The sequence below is a fragment of the Protopterus annectens genome, chromosome 7.part0 (assembly GCF_019279795.1).
Source record: "Protopterus annectens isolate FY-2018-M chromosome 7.part0, PAN1.0, whole genome shotgun sequence".
Lineage (NCBI taxonomy): Eukaryota > Metazoa > Chordata > Ceratodontiformes > Protopteridae > Protopterus > Protopterus annectens.
Window position 1 is genome coordinate 40,502,554 of NC_056739.1, and position 18,935 is coordinate 40,521,488.

The window sequence follows — 18,935 nt, forward strand, 5'->3', positions numbered from 1 at the left end:
GTCTACCATTATTTTCTGACTTAAGTCCTCAACAATTTGACCGAAACACAATTTTATGAGAAACAAACTGAAAATATGAGGCAAAAATCTGGATAATTGCGAGGCATACCTCTCAACCTCTGACAACAAGAAATCTGGACAGAGTTATAAATAAAAGTGGGACAAAGGCCCAAAAGTAGGGACAGTTTTTAAATATTGCTCTTACAAACATAGAAGGTTGATAGAATAACAGTTTTTTATTAGCACAAATTTTCTGAAGGGTATGAAGTCTGAAACTCAAATGTATGTCATTATTTTCTAACTTCAGCTTTTAATGATTTGCAATTAATTTGCCAGAAAACCACAACTGTATGAAAAACTGAACAAAAATATGAGGTCGAAAATCTGTACAGCTGAGAGGTATGTTGCAAAGTATGAACCCTCCCTTACACTCCTACCTCTCTCTTACTTACACAGAAACACACACATATGCACCGCTACCTCCTCTTACATACATACAGACAGACCTACCTACCTACCTACCTACCTACCACACACACACACACACACACACACACACACACTCTCTACCTTTATCTACCTACTTCTTACATACACGCATACACACCCCTACCTACCCACCTACTTCTTACATCCACACACCCCTACCTACCCATGTCTTACACACACCCCTTTTAAACTCTTAAAAGCACACACGTACACACACCTACCTCACTTGTACATTCGTCCGTAGTCCAAACGTCTTCGGAAATTCAAATTCCGCATGGGTACGAGAGATAAAGATGTAAACCATCAGTCACACAGATGGAGAAGACAAAATCAGGTCGCAACCATCTGTTCCATCTGTGTGACTAGATGCAAAGGGCATTCTTACAGTAGAATGCCTTGAAAAAAACATACATTTTATTTTAATTAAAAGAAAATTAATCTCCCAGTCAGCCGGTTCCAGTGCACCTGCTTGCAGGCTCCTTTGAACAGTATCGTTAGAAGCAATGCCATCACCAGTAGAAGAGGCATCAGACATACCAAGTAATTTCATAATCAGCTCTGACATATCAATACCATTAGGTACAACAAAAACAACAGGAGAAACAGGCACAGCAGAGTGAGACCCAGAAGCAGCAGGAAAAGGAGGATTACAAGGCAAAGCAGGCAGAACAGACCCCTCCAGAGAGGAACCAGAAGTAGGAAAAGAGACAGAAGAAAGGTTGGCAACAAGACAACAGCCTGCACTGGGTCAGACCCCACAGGAGCAGTAGCAGAAACAACAGAAAGTAAAGTCTGAGAAGACTCAGTGGAAACAGCAGGACAAACAGAATAGCAAAATGAGCTGTGGAACCTCAATGAGTGCATTTCCTAACAGGACTTAGGCTGTCCTGCATACCTCAGAATGCCTCTCTGACCAGACAACAAGCACACACCAGGCAAATGGGAAACACCAGAATGAAGGACCTGCAAAGCCACCCAGGCTTCCCACACCTCATGCCAAACTCCGGCAGCATCAGAATTAAAAGATTTCTTAATAGAAAAAACATCATCACACCAAAAAAGTAAATACTCCCTAACTTGTGCTTCTGTAACATAAATAGAACGAAAATACAAAATAAGTTTACACTCATAAGAAACATCTACTTCAGAAATCGCATAATCAGACCAAGGCTGCTGATGTTTATGTGCGGCAAAACAAGAAACAAAAGTAGAAGCGGCCCCCTGCTCCTCAAAATAAACATCAGCAAAAGCACCCCTCCCCCAGTGAATAACAGCACACAAAGACTGAAGAGGCACAGACAATGGTTTCAGTAAAGAAGCCAGATAAACTTACATGAAAGAGGCTGACTTGAAGCAGACAAGACAAACCGAAGGCTTAGAAAAGTACAGTTTTGTACCTACCATAAATGTAGATGTTCGAGGATCTCCATTGCTGCAGTCCTGACAAATGGGTACTCCGCTGCCCACTATCGGCCCGAATACCAAAGGGCTAGATCTGGCGTCGGTCACGGGCGCCTGAGACTGACGTAAGTACTTGTCAGTACAAATGCGCATGACCGACGCCATAACCTCAGTCTTTCTTGCCTCAGATGTCAGAATGCAAAGAAAAAAGAAAACACCACCCAAAAAACCCCAATGTAAAAAGAAAAAAGGGGGAAGGAGGGAGGGAAAATAGGACTGCAGCAATGGAGATCCTCGAACATCTACATTTATGGTAGGTACAAACTGTACTATGTTCTGCCTCCCATTGCTGCAGTCCTGACAAATGGGTAGAATCCCATAGCAACGGAAAAAGGGGTTGGCCAACTAAATAGCAGGAGGAGCAGCAGACATGCCCTGTAAGACTGCAGTGGCAAACCCAGCTCTAGACCTGGAATAAAGAGGCAAATGATAATGCTTGGTAAAGGTATGTACAGAACTCCAAGTAGCTGCCTCCAGAATGTCTTTGTAGCTACCCCTCTCAAAAAGCAGTAGAGGTGGCCGTAGCCCTAGTAGAATGAGGCCTGATCCCAACTGGAACCTCCTTACCATGATGAGAGTAACAAAAGCAATACAATGGCCGATCCACTTGGAAATAGTTTGTTTTGAGACAGCTTTCCCACTTGAAGCCACAGCAAACGAAACAAATAACTGTTGAGATCTCCGGAACTCATTGGTTCTGAACAAATAATACCATAACTGCCTATGCACATCCAAAGAATGCAAAACTCTTTCCCCGTCATTTTGGGGGTTAGCATAAAAAGTAGGCAAATGTATAGATTGGTTCAATGCCACATTAGAAACTACCTTAGGCAGAAAAGTAGGATTAGTACGCAAGGAAACTCTGTCCTGGTGAAAAATCAGAAAAGGTTCCACTGCCATGAGAGCCTGTAATTCAGACACCCTTCTAGCAGAAGTAACAGCCAATAAAAAAGCAGTCTTCCAGGACAACAACTTCAATTCAGCCGTAGCTGCAGGTTCAAAAGGAGGCAGAGTCAGCTTTTCCAAAACAAAATTAAGATCCCAGGCAGGAGTAGGAGCCCGTCGTGGGGGTCTTATATTCTTTGCCCCTCTAAGAAACTGTTTAAGCAAAGGATGTGAAAAGAAAGGAGGATCACCATCATAGTGAGCCGAAATAGCTGCAGCATGCACTTTTATAGAGGAGAAGGACAAACCCTTGTCTAGTAACATAGTCAAATATTGCAAAGTACAACTCAAATTAGGCAACGTGACATCAAGGCCTTTAGCAGAACTCCAAAGAAAAAATCTCTTCCATTTATCAGCATAAACTTTCCGAGTACTAGGACGCCTGGTTTCCAAAAGGACATCCAAAACTTGTGGAGGGAGCTGAAGGCCCTCATCCTCTAAAACTGAATGCGCCAGGCTGTCAGATGTAGGGATTGCACCCTGACATTGAGAAAATGATTGTTTTCCTGAGACAATAAGTGAGCAATCCTTGGTAATGGCCAAGGTGTCCCGTGAATTAGGCTCCTCAGCAGAGGGTACCAATGTTGACGAGGCCAATCCGGTGCTATAAGGATCATGCAAGGTTTGTCCCTCCTGACTTTCAACAGGACCTGTGGAAGAAGAGGCAGAGGAGGAAAGGCATACACGTGAAGGTTGCTCCAACTGAAGGACAGGGCATCTATTTTCCAGGATTTTGGATGAAACAGCCTTGTGCAAAACAGAGGCAGTTGGGAATTCAGAGGAGAAGTGAACAGATCTATGTCTGGAGTTCCCCAAGCCACGGTCAATTGATGAAATACCTGAGGATCCAACTTCCATTCGTGAGGATCCACCATCTGTCTGCTCAGAACATCTGCTAACGAATTTTGTGCTCCTGGCAGAAACTGTGCTCGAAGAGTGATGTGCAGATCCAAAGCAGTTTCCCATAACAGCATTGCTTGTCTGCAAAGAGGGTAAGAATGAGTACCCCCCTGCTTGTTGATGTACCACATGACAGTCGTGTTGTCCGTTCGAATCAACACCAGTCCCGGTCGAAGTAGATCCTTGAATGCTTTTAAGGCAAATTGAACCGCCAGCATCTCCTTCATATTGATATGCAAGTGAAGCAACTCCGGGGGCCAAAGGTCTTGAATCCATTTTCCTTTGAAATGAGCTCCCCAGGCTGACTCCGAGGCATCTGTCGTTAATATCTGACTGGGTCACAGAGAGTCCCTTGTTTAGGTGACATTCCTGAGCCCACCACACAAATTCTTTCTGAATGCAAGGGAGAATCCGAATGACAGTATCCAAATCGTGGCTGTGTTGAGTCCAAACGCTTTTGAGATACCACTGTAGCTTCCTCATATGCAGTTTGGCATTGGGAAGTACTAGAATGCAAGATGCCATGAACCCCAAGGCTTGAAGGACTGTCCTTGCAGTCAGCCTGGACATTACGGATAGCCGTTGGAAGTATAGGTGAAGATTTCTTTGTTTGTCCGGGGTAAGAGATGCCATCTGAGTAGCTGTATTCAGTCTCACACCCAGAAAACACATCTCCTGTGAGGGTACTAGACTGGACTTTATTTCATTCACAGAATACCCCAGGCATCTGAAAACTGTCATCACAAACTGCAGATGTCGAAGAAGTTCGAGCTTGCCCTGAGCCAGTATCAAACAATCGTCCAGATAAGGATAAATTTGAATTCCCCTTAGCCGGAGAAAAGCTATTACTGGAGCCAGGACTTTTGTGAATACCCTGGGCGCAGTAGATAAGCCAAAGGGCAATGCAGAGAACTGATAATGCAAATTCCCAGTCCGAAACCTCAGGAATTTCCTGCAACTGGGCCTGATAGGAATGTGAAGATAGGCCTCCTTGATATCCAAAGTCACCATCCTTTGATCTCTGCCTAACATAGGGAAGAGCTTCTGCAGTGTCAACATCTTGAATTTGAATTTCCAGAAAGGTGTTTAGAATGGATAAATCCAGAATGGGCCTCCAAGTATTTCCCTTCTTTGGTACTAAGAAAAGACGGGAATAAAACCCCGTGCCTCTGTCCACAGAAGGAACTGCCTGTATTGCTCCCAACCGAGCAGAGAAAAAATCTGTGCCTGCGCTTCCAGTCTTTGCTGATGAGGCACATCCGCATACCTTTGAAAGGAGGAATGTGTGAAAATAAAACTTGTAGCCTCGAGTTATAATGTCCAATACCCATTTGTCTTGGGTAACCAAATGCCAATTCCTTTTGAAAAGTCCCAGTTTCCCCCTAGAGGAGCTGCCAGCAAAGCAGAGTCCGGCAGCTGAAGACACAGGTCATTGGGACTGCTTCCGAAAGGACTGACCCCTGCCCACCCCAGCAGAAGGGGTAAAAGAATTAAAAGGCCTAGAAGTAACAGGGCCCTGAGAAGAAGCCCTACCTCTACCACGCCTCGACCTGCCCCTAGAATGAAAATCCGAAGAGGGAAAAGACCATCCCCTAGCAGGCCAATTCCTACTGAACTTAGGGGGCTGAACCTGTAAGAAGTCCTTTACCGTCTGCATAGACTTTGCTTTTTCCTCCATCTTTTTCAAAACTGATTCCACCGGAGGGCCAAAAAGAACATCAGATTGCAAAGGAGCATCCATAATGCGAGCCTTAACATGCTCAGACAAGGACTGATCTCTAAGCCAGGCATGTCTGCGAACAACAGAACTAGTAGCAGCCACCCTGGAAGAAGCTTGTAAAGCATCAAAACCACATTGCAATGAATGCTTACCAACCTGGTCCGAAGCATGCACTAAATCCTGAAGCTCCTTACAGTCAACACTTTCAGACAAAGCATCCACTTTACATTTCAATTGACTTAGCAAATAATTCTGATACCTGAGCATATGAAATTGACAATTCAAAGCTCTCATAGCCAAAGTAGAAGAGGTATACAGTTTTTTACCCCACCTATTCAGGGCCCTAGCATCCTTTCCAGAGGAACCGGATTCTTAACCACAGAAGCCTTAACACCTTTGGGGCCTTGAGAAATAGTTTCTGGATCAGCCCTAGGACTCTTATACAAGTACTTGTGAGCTTCCGGAACCCTGTAGTACCTATCTGGTTTAACTGGGGCAGGGGGCAGAGAATCTGGGTTAAGGGCAGCCTCAGAAAATACATCCTGAACAACATCCAGTACAGGGGGAATAGCCAAAGGCCTGTGCTGAGGTAAAAACAAGAATTCCCTCAGCCTTTTACGAGAATCAGAATAATCCTGGCCATCCCATTGGAAATGTTCCCTCATGGAATGCAAAGTTTCAGAGAAAGAAAAATCTTCTGGAGGGGATGCAGAGGGAGTAGCGTCCTCATCCTCCGAATCAGAAAAGGGAGGGAAATCCTGAAGCTCTTCCACAGAGGAATCTGACTCACTGGAAGACTGAACCAGACCCCCCAACTCTGTGTCAATCCTGGGCCGCTTCACAGGGGGGGGCATGGAACCCCTAATTAAAGTAATCAAATCTTCAGCCATCTTTAACATGTGCTTCCTAGGAGCTGGACCCTGGGGAAAAGCACCAGCAGGGATAGACTTAGATTTAGAATGGCCCTTGCCCTGAGAAGGAGGAGGTCCAACTACCCTATGAGGGGAGGAAGCTACCGACAACAAAGAAGCACCCTCAGCCTGGCCTAACACAGGAGAAGCCACTTCCTGCAGTAACAAAGGCTCCCCTAGACACACTGGTAAACTGTCAGAAGGAGCCACTGAAGCAGTCAGTGGTTCCACAGAACTGACGTCCGGAGTGGACGCCTCAACCTGTTTGGACCGCAAAGACTTCTCTGCGCTTCTTAGAAGAACCAGTCGTCGGAGAATCCGACGGCATGTTATAATTACAACGCCTACCAAACACTAGCCTAGCACAGTCCAACCGACGTTTAATAGTACGCTTGTTAAAAGTAGCACAAAAGCGACACCCAACAACGTCGTGCTCAGGCCCTAAACAAGGAATGCAAAGTGAATGGTAATCCCTATGAGGAATCTGTTTCCCACAAGAAATACAGTTATTAACTTTTTCTGACATCCGGCAACACTGAGGCAAGAAAAAGACAAAAAGACAAAAAATGTTCCCAACAGGGTACTTAGCCAACTTGGTATCCGGTCTGAAACTCGAAAACCGACAGTTCCAGAACGCCGAACGGCACTTGCAAAAACTGCTTCTGCTGAGGACCATGCGGCAAGAAAGACTGAGGTTATGGTGTCGGTCATGCGCATTTGTACTGACAAATACTTACGTCAGTCTCAGGCGCCCGTGACCGACGCCAGATCTAGCCCTTTGGTATTCGGGCCGATAGCGGGCAGCGGAGTACCCATTTGTCAGGACTGCAGCAATGGGAGACGACGAACATCAATCCTAAACTGCCTCAGAGAGCTAGGATGATTCTCAGAAGCAGAAACTGCTATTTTCACCCCAACAGCATAAGACTTGGCCTAAGAAACAAGTGCAGAATCAAAAGAAGACACAGCACTAGCATGAAGGAACTGTCAGAGCTGGAGGGGAGCTAAGACAGCCAAAGAACCACCCTGAAGCTCCAGCTCATCACCCCAATCAAGCACAAATTATCAGAGTCATGCAACACAGCTGAAGCCTGTGAAGAAGTCTGAGACACAGATAAAGTTGTTAAATGAAAAGAAGACTGTGAATCAGTAATAGAAGGCAAAGTAGAAGAAATAACAGGAAACACTAGCTGCAGTACTCACAGCAGAAGTGGTTGCCATTTGCTTGACCTGGAAGTGAAAGCAAGAGCTTCCTGGGTTTGGAGTAAGCACCCTCACTGGTCCTTTTGAACTTTTAAAAAAAAATTGAAAGCTTTTTGCTGTTGGTATTTAAGCCCCATGTGTGAGTGTGATTCTGCTTGTTTGCACATCAAGCAGCACCACGCACTGCTGCACAAATTGTGTGCCATAGCGGGAGAGATAACTTCCACAAATGTTTCCCTTAGCTGCAGATGTAGCACACTAGTGTAGTCCTCATCCTTAGTACTTTTCTGGTCTAAGAAGTACTGCTACTGAGTTATGACCTATTAAACCACCAGCAAAAAACCCCGTCTGAAATATCTATTGAGCACTTTCTTGATTAGTCATGAAAAGTCCCCCCGCCTTTGGGATAACAGTATTTCAAACCTAGCACCTTCGACAGTTGGACTACCCTTGTTTGTCCTGCTTGTTGACTTGGGTCTCTTGAGGCAGTGTAGCAATTGCCTCCTGTACATTGACAACCCCCCACTAATAATTCAGTCTAGTACAGAGTATGAAAGCTGTATCTACACCAAAAATCTTGAATCCCTGCTCTCTCTCAGTCAAAACAGTAAAACTGAAGAGGTTGTCAACTGATCCACGCACTACTTGTACACAAAGTAATCATCAAACAGTTAAATCAACATACATGGAGGTTCTCTCAGAAAACTTACTGAAACACCAGAGACCTCCAAAATACAAGACTGCTACAAGTAACGCAGTTCCCACAGCACCCAAGACACATAGTGACACCAGTGTCTTACCTACCAAACCTGTAAGGCATAACACTCAAAAAAACTAATTTTCTTTTCATTGGAGACTCCATACTGAGACAGACGGATGTCTCACTCATCAAGTTAGACAACAAGAATGTCTCAGTCAGCTGCTTGTCCAGTGCCAGGATTCATCAATCATGCATGCACTCAGGTCTCTCAGAAACAAGTACCTTTATGACTTTGTCATAATTCATGTTGGAGTGAACAACCTGAGATGTACCTCCCTGAACTATATGAAAAGGGAGATGATTGAGCTGTCTTAGTATGTGTCTCAGGCAGGTATGTCCATAGAGTTGAATAGCATATTACCCTCACCTAGAATGATGCCACGGCATAAACAAAAAATGATTGATTTCAATAAATTGACTTAGTTTTTGGTGTCATTCAAAGGGGATGCAGTTTCTGTCATCTTGGGGGCCCATGGTTGACAAACCTCACTGCTTTGCCAGACACAGTTTGCACCTGGCACCACTAGGCTTTCAACTGCTGGCAAAGGCTCTTGCCTCCCCCATTGTGCCTTTTCTAGGCAAGGTCTCAAAAACAAACTTACCAGTGTGAAATTTTCCAATCATACCAAAATAAGGGTTATGCTGCTAAATGCTAGGAGCTTAAACCAAAAAGTGCACACCCTGGAAGCACTTCTATCACTGGAAGATGTAGATGTCTGTGTAGTCACAGAAACCTGGTTCAAGACCTCAGGCAGTACTCCAGCTTTGCAAGGCAACAATGCCTTCCACACAGACCATAAAACAAATGTGTGAGAACCAAAGGAAGCAGTGTTTCTATCTATATTACAGATAAATTCACCTCCCATTACTTAGACTGGGCAACTTCATGGAGTTACTCCAAGTTTAGGCTACTCTGGGTAAGACCCCCATTCAAGTCATAGCCAGTTATTGATCCCCCTTCATGGGTCATGATGCACCCAAAGCCTACTTGACCAAACTGGAGTCAATCCAAATATTGCCAAACACACTGGTTATGCTGGATTTCAGTTATCCCACCATCAACTGGGAAACCTACTCTAGTCTAACTCACTAGCACAAAAGTTCCTTGACTTTGTAAACTCAAATACCCTAGAACAAATTGTTCAAACCCCAAAAAGAGGAACACATATACTAGATCTGGTCATCAATAACATGACAAACAAATGCACTTCCCCAACTCTCGGACCCTCATTGTTTAAATCTGACCACAAATCAGTCACCTTTGAGTTGGCAGTAACACCAAAACTCACAAAGGGTGAAGTCGGGCTAAAAAACTTCACCAAGGCAAACTATACCTTCCTAGGGTTAGGTATAAATGCATTCCAAGTCCCACCCCCAGCTGGAAGTGGTAACTACACTGAAACTTACACTGAAGTCCTGTACAGTCACTTGCATAAGTGTACAGACTTGACTGTTCCATAGAGAATCAAAGCCAGACCCCCGAGTAAAAACAAACTACCATGGTGGACATCCAACATCAAAAAACTTTAAAACAAATACAAAAAGCTGCTGTCCAAGAAAACAAATATGAGGCCCAACAATGGAAAATCACCCTCCTCAGCCTCAACAGGCAACTAAGACAACATGTCTAATCCTCTAAGAGCATTTATTTACTTCCATTTGTTGACCGAGATAGTCTAACTGCTTCAAAGCCCTTCACAGCAAATTACAGGGGAATAAAGCCCCAAAGAAGAATGCTAATTAGAATTGTACAAATGTGACACTAAGTAATACAATACATTATGTTTTAAAACACTGATAACTCAACATTTAGACACAACAGTAGTTACATATATATATATATATATATATATATATATATATATATATATATATATGTGTGTGTGTATGTGTATATGTATCTGTCATATATCATACATAATGATGCACTTAAATTCATCAAATCAATGCAACATCAATACCAGTAACAACCACAAACATTGACACTCGTACGTCAAGCATGCAGACTTTAAAAGATTGTTTTTGCAATGAGGCAAGCTCCCTGCACCCCCTTGTAGGGACTGAATCACCCTCAACCCTAGCTAATTATTTATTCCATCTCTCAGATATATATATATATATATATATATATATATATATATATATATATATATATATGTTGTGTCTTTCGGCTTTTCCCGGTTAGGGGTCGCCACAGCGGAACTCTGGTCCGCTAATGATTGGCAGTAGATTTTTACGTGCCGAGTTGCCAGCTCTGATGCACAACCTTCAACGGAATATATATTATATTTTATATATATATATATATATATATATATATATATATATATATATATATATATATATATTGTGGTGGGGCACTGGATTAAATGGGCAGTGCCCCAACCCAGCAGATTGACACTATTTGGTAGAAACAAAGAGGTGGGTGACAGGTGTGCAAGACTGAAAATCCCCTGGGTAGGGGAATATTTCATTTCCCCAGGGATTGTACTGTCTCAAAGTTAGTATATGTAATTAGCAGTGGAGTGTGGCAGCAGCCCCCCACATGGGGGTGCAGGGGGGCTTGCTCCTCTGCAAAAATATTTGCTTTTACTTTAGTCTGCTCTGGGATAAACCCCAGAACTTGCACAGAATGTGTCAATATTGGTAATTTTGACATTCTAATGTTGCTGTACTGGGTGTTAGGACACTATCCTTTGGATCCAGTGCCCTACACCCCTACATATGTATATGTATATGTATAAATATAGATTAAATATAGATATAGATATAAGTACACATACACATATCTAGACCTGTACATATATATCTATAGATATGAGTTCTCTGCTGAATACTGAGTGTGTGTTTGGTCAATCGCTGTTTAGTTGACCACTTATAATTGAGCATGCAGCTGGTCAACAAGTGTGTGAGATTGCATAATTCCCAGTCCTGGGACTATGCCCTTACTACATGGGTGTGCAATCTAAGAGTTAGCATATATGTAATTAGCAGGGGGTTTGAGGGTGTAGCCCCACAAGGGGGTGAAGAGGGGAGTGGCACCCTTGCAATCAGTGTTTTTATTTCTATTTTTGATTATGATATTTTGAATGCACCGAGGCTGTTTCTCAGCACATGAGTACCAGCATGTTGATATCTGCATTTTTGATAGTGTTTTGCAAGTCAATGTTTAGTGTGTTCAGTCTTTCCTCTAGCATCAACACACTATGTTACCTCCTACCAAACCATACTTAATGGTACCTTAACTACTCCTTCAAAACATACTTCCTCTCACACACCTCCCACCCATCACTACAGCCTACACACATCCCCAAGTAGTCACCATCACATTATTCTCCTACCTCTGTCAGGAAGACTCCTCACAACCTCTACCAAATAATTTACTACAAATAGATACATAACCATTCTAACCAAACTCTCAGACTACATTAGCCATCAACTGATCCTAGCCAGTGACATACATCCCAACCCAGGGCCAAACCCTTGCACAAATACCCCATTTATTCCATGTCTCTCACCCAACCAATCTCCCATCTGTAGACCAAAAAATCACCTTCTACTACTTAGCTTAAATATCAGAATAATAAATAACAAAGTGCACATACTCCATGCTTTGATATCCATCTATTCCCCCAATTTACTATCCTTAACTGAAACATGGTTAAAACCACAACACCTGACAGCATTACTTTACAAAAACAACTTAAAAATTTGTACTGTTAATCATCCAATCCCTTCCCTCAATATTTCTGAACTTCCCTAGCCAAACTCAAACTTAACGACAGAAAATCAATCAATATTATTACAGGCTATATACCACCAGGCAACAATATTCCCTCCCTAGAATCCCTCCTAACCTGGGTTAATCAAAATCTACCTCAAGAAACCATCATCCTAGGTGACTTTAATATTGACTGGAACACTTGCTCAACAACTAACCCCACCAACCATATTAATATCTACATCTTCTCCTAAGTCATTCAATCTAGCACTAGGCTAGGGAATGCTAAAATCAAAGAAAGTCTCCTAGATTGAATCTTGATAAATAAGACCAGTACTCCATACCAAGCAGGAGTCCTTCCAGGCACCCTTATTGACTACCATCCTACCTTCTTACTAAAACACAAAACCTATGCCACCCCACTAATACAAACTACCCAGAACAAAAATAACTTCAACCCAAACAAATTCAAACTTGTACTAAAATGCCATAATTAGAACATACTAAAAAAAGTACCCCTAGAAGAAGCTGTAATCCAATTCAACAACACTTTTCTAAAAATCCTAAATGCCCATGCCCCACTTCATACCACAAAACTCAAAATTAATACTGCCCCCTGGATCACCAATGAGACTACAAATAAGATTTCTCAAAGGAATAGAGCTTGGTATCACAAAAACTACAGCAACTTGAGAACAATTCCAAAAAATGTAGAAACAAAAAAACAAAAAATATCTGGGATAAAAATAATTATTTCCTAAATCTGCAAAACAGGCACCAAAACAACCCAAAAAATTGCTGGGCAGGAATAAACAAACTACTTCACCCTGGCAAATCTTCCACCCCATCACCAACCTCCACAGCCAAAATCACAGACATAGCTGATTCATTCAATGAATACTTCATAGAAACCATTTCTAAACTAGTTCAACAACAACCCACTACTGCCAATATCCCCAAACCTGCAGTCAGTCCCAGAACTACATTCCAATTCCAGACCATCCCTACCAATTATGTCAAATGATTACTATCCAACCTAAACCTACTACTCGAGCAGCGGATGGCATCAAAGCAGAATACCTCCAGTTGGCTGCTAATGAACTTGCCTACCTAATCTCTAGTCTACTTAACAGATCTATATCAGGAAAAACTCATACCACCAATCTGGAAAACCTCCTACATCATCCCTTTATATAAAGGTGGAACATCCACTGACCTCACCAACTATCGCCCTATTGCCATCCTGTCCGCACTAGCAAAAATTCTTGAAAAATGTATACATTACCAACTTATGCTATACCTACTTAATAACCAACTTCTCTCTCCTATCCAGCATGGATTCTGCCCTGCCCACAGTACAACCACAGCCCTTCTTTCCTTTACAAACCTCATCAGCCAAAAGAGGCACTTAGGTAAACTAACATCTGCCATATTCTTGGACCTGTCAAAAGCCTTTGATATGGTTAACCATCCTAAACTACTCCACTCCCTTACTAATCTTTGCCTTAGTGATCACGCACTAGCCTGATTCCAAAACTATCTACATGGTAGACAACAAGCAGTTTGATGGGACACCAACCTATCCTCACTGCTGCCTATTATCACAGGAGTCTCACAAGGATCAATTCTAGGTCCCCTTCTATTCTCCATCTTCATTAATGATCTCCACAGCAACTGCCAAGATTCAACTGTTATAACTCAACATTAGTCTACTCGGCCAATGACTCACAAAAACCCAAAAAGCCTTCCAAATTACCAAAACCTGGTTTCTTAACAAATACCTAATACTTAATCCCAAAAAGACCAAACGGTTGCTATTTAAACCAAACAAATCCACCTCAATGCCCAACATATTCAATATTGTGACCAGAGATCAGACTATCATCTCTCCAGACACTCATACTAAACTGCTAGGAGTAACCATTGACAACAACCTCAAGTTCAATCTATATGTCAATGAAACTATTTAAAACATTCACAAAAAAACTGGGCAGTCTCTATAAAAACAAATAATTTCTAACCCAACCTGCTCGAATAACCATAGCTCAAACCCACCTCCTCTGCACACAATTCAACGCCGCTCCCATCTTCACCAACCTACCCCAAACTGAAATGGCAAAGCTTAATATCATGCTACAATTAAATTGACAAATTTGCTACTGGTACCCACTACCATGCCCCCACTGTCATTCACTAAATCAACTTAACTAGCTTGAATTCCCAAATCTCCTCTCATTCCATCAGCTTTCATTTGCCCATAAATTCCTACTACTTCGTGAACCCCCCTCCAGGATGATCTAATCTACTAAAACTACAAACTAATACCACACAACTTCACTCTAGTGATAAGCACTAATCTACTTAAACAACAAACTAATACCAGACAACTTCGCTCTAGTGATAAGCACTATCTAATCTACTTAAACTACAAACTAATACCAAACAGATTCGCTCTAGTGATAAGCAAGGTATAATCTACATAAAGTACAAACTAATACCAGACAACTTCACTCTAGTGATAAGTGCTACCTAATCTACTTAAACTACAAACTAGTACCAGACAACTTCACTCTAGTGATAAGTGCTACCTAATCTACTTAAACTACAAACTAATACCAGACAACTTCACTCTAGTGATAAGCACGATCTAATCTACTTAAACTACAAACTAATACCAGACAACTTCACTCTAGTGATAAGTGCTACCTAATCTACTTAAACTACAAACTAATACCAGACAACTTCACTCTAGTGATAAGCACGATCTAATCTACTTAAACTACAAACTAGTACCAGACAACTTCACTCTAGTGATAAGTGCTACCTAATCTACTTAAACTACAAACTAATACCAGACAACTTCGCTCTAGTGATAAGCATGATCTAATCTACTTAAACTACAAACTAGTACCAGGCAACTTCACACTAGTGATAAGCACTATCTAATCTACTTAAACTACAAACTAATACCAGACAACTTCACTCTAGTGATAAGTCCTATCTAATCTACTTAAACTACAAACTAATACCAGACAACTTCGCTCTAGTGATAAGCACTATCTAATCTACTTAAACTACAAACAAATACCAGACAACTTCACACTAGTGATAAGCACGATCTAATCTACTTAAACTACAAACTAATACCAGACAACTTTGCTCTAGTGATAAGCATGATCTAATCTACTTAAACTACAAACTAATACCAGACAACTTCACTCTAGTGAAAAGCATGATCTAATCTACTTAAACTACAAACTAATACCAGACAACTTTGCGCTAGTGATAAGCACTAATCTACTTAAACTACAAACTAATACCAGACAACTTTGCTGTAGTGATAAGCACTATCTAATCTACTTAAAGTACAACCTAGTACCAGACAACTTCGCCCTAGTGATAAGCACAATCTAATCTACTTAAACTACAAACTAATGCCAGACAACTTTACTCTAGTGATAAGCACTATCTAATCTACTTAAACTACAAACTAATACCAGATAACTTTGCTCTAGTGATAAGCACTATGTAATCTACTTAAACTACAAACTAATACCAGACAACTTCACTCTAGTGATAAGCACTATCTAATCTACTTAAACTACAAACTAATACCACCTGAAACCCACCAGCACTATCTAATCTACTTAAACTAAAAACTAATGCCAGACAACTTTGCTCTAGTAATAAGCACTATCTAATCTACTTAAACTACAAACTAATACCAGACAACTTCACTCTAGTGATAAGCACTATCTAATCTACTTAAACTACAAACTAATACCACCTGAAACCCACCAGCACTATCTAATCTACTTAAACTAAAAACTAATGCCAGACAACTTCGCTCTAGTAATAAGCACTATCTAATCTACTTAAACTACAAACTACCAGACAACTTCACTCTAGTGATAAGCGCTATCTAATCTACTTAAACTACAAACTAATACCAGACAACTTCGCTCTAGTGATAAGGACTTTCTAATCTACTTAAACTACAAACTAATACTAGGCAACTTCACTCTAGAGATAAGCACGATCTAATCTACTTAAACTAAAAACTAATACCAGACAACTTCACTCTAGTGATAAGCACGATCTAATCTACTTAAACTAGAAACTAATACCAGACAACTTCACTCTAGTGATAAGCACTTTCTAATCTACTTAAACTACAAACTAATGCCAGACAACTTCGCTGTAGTGATAAGCACTATCTAATCTACTTAAACTACAACTAATACCAGACAACTTCACTCTAGTGATAATTAGTATCTAATCTACTTAAACTACAAACTAATACCAGACAAATTCGCTCTAGTGACAAGCATGATGTAATCTATTTAAACTAAAAACTAATACCAGACAACTTCGCTCTACTGATAAGCACAATCTAATCTACTTAAACTACAAACTAATACCAGACAACTTCACTCTAGTGATAAGCACTATCTAATCTACTTAAACTACAAACTAATACCAGACAACTTCGCTCTAGTAATAAGCACTATCTAATCTACTTAAAGTACAAACTAATTCCACCTGAAACCCCCAGCACGATCTAATCTACTTTAAACTACAAACTAATACCAGACAACTTTTCTCTAGTGATAAGCACTATCTAATCAACTTAAACTACAAACTAATACCACCTGAAACCCCCCAGCACTATCTAATCTACTTAAACTACAAACTAATACCAGACAACTTCACACTAGTGATAAGCACTATCTAATCTACTTAAACTACAAACTAATACCAGACAGCTTCGCTACAGTGATAAGCATGATCTAATCTACTTAAACTACAAACTAATACCAGACAACTTAGCTCTAGTGATAAGTACAATCTAATCTATCTAAACTACAAACTAATACCAGACAACTTCACTCTAGAGAGAAGCACTATCTAATCTACTTAAACTACAAACTAATACCACCTGAACCCCCCCCCAGCACTATCTAATCTACTTAATCTACAAACTAATACCAGACAACTTCGCTCTAGTGATAAGCACTATCTAATCTACGTAAACTACAAACTAATACCAGACAACTTTGCTCTAGTGATAAGCACTATCTAATCAACTTAAACTACAAACTAATACCAGACAACTTCACTCTAGTGATAAGCACTATCTAATCTACTTAAACTACAAACTAATACCAGACAGCTTCACTCCAGTGATAAGCACTATCTAATCTACTTAAACTACAAACTAATACCAGACAACTTCACTCTAGTGATAAGCGCTATCCAATCTACTTAAAGTACAAACTAATACCAGACAACTTCACTGTAGTGATAAGCACTATCTAATCTACTTCAACTACAAACTAATATCAGACAACTTCGCTCTAGTGATAAGCACTATCTAGTCTACTTAAACTACAAACTAATACCAGACAACTTTGCTCTAGTGATAAGCACTATCTAATCTACTTAAAGTACAAACTAATACCAGATAACTTCACTCTAGTGATAAGCACTATCTAATCTACTTAAACTACTAACTAATACCAGACAACTTCGCTCTAGTAATAAGCACTATCTAATCTACTTAAACTACAAACTAATACCAGACAACTTCACTCTAGTAATAAGCACTATCTAATCTACTTAAACTACAAACTAATACCAGACAACTTCACTCTAGTGATAAGCGCTATCTAATCTACTTAAACTACAAACTAATACCTGACAACTTTGCTCTAGTGATAAGCACTATGTAATCTACTTAAACTACAAACTAATACCAGACAACTTCACTATAGTGATATGCACTATCTAGTCTACTTAATTTACAAACTAATACCAGACAACTTCGCTCTAGTGATAAGCATTTTCTAATCTACTTAAACTACAAACTAATACCAGACAACTTCACTCTAGAGATAAGCACGATTTAATCTACTTAAACTAAAAACTAATACCAGACAACTTCACTCTAGTGATAAGCACAATCTAATCTACTTAAACTAGAAACTAATACCAGACAACTTCACTCTAGTGATAAGCATGATCTAATCTACTTAAACTGCAAACTAATACCAGACAACTTCACTCTAGTGATAAGCACTATCTAATCTACTTAAACTACAAACTAATACCAGACAACTTCACTCTAGTGATAAGCACTATCTAATCTACTTAAACTACAAACTAATACAGACAACTTCACTCTAGTGATAAGCACTACCTAATCTACTTAAACTACAAACTAATACCAGACAACTTTGCTCTAGTACTAAGCACTATATAATCGACTTAAACTACAAACTAATACCAGACAACTTCATTCTAGTAATAAGCACTATCTAATCTATTTAAACTACAAACTAATACCAGACAACTTCACTCTAGTGATAAGCACTATCTAATCTACTTAAACTACAAACTAATGCCAGACAACTTTGCTATAGTGATTAGTATCTAATCTACTTAAACTACAAACTAATACCAAACAAGTTCGCTCTAGTAATAAGCATGATCTAATCTACTTAAACTACAAACTAATACCAGACCACTTCTCTCTAGTGATAATCACTACCTAGTCTACTTAAACTACAAACTAATACCAGACAACTTTGCTTTAGAGATAATTAGTATCTAATCTACTTAAACTACAGACTAATACCACACAACTTCGCCTAGTGATAAGCACTATCTAATCTACTTAAACTACAAACTAATACCAGACAACTTCACTCTCGTGATAAGCATGATCTAATCTACTTAAACTACAAACTAATACCAGACAACTTCACTCTAGTGATAAGCACTATCTAATCTACTTAAACTACAAACTAATACCAGTAAACTCCG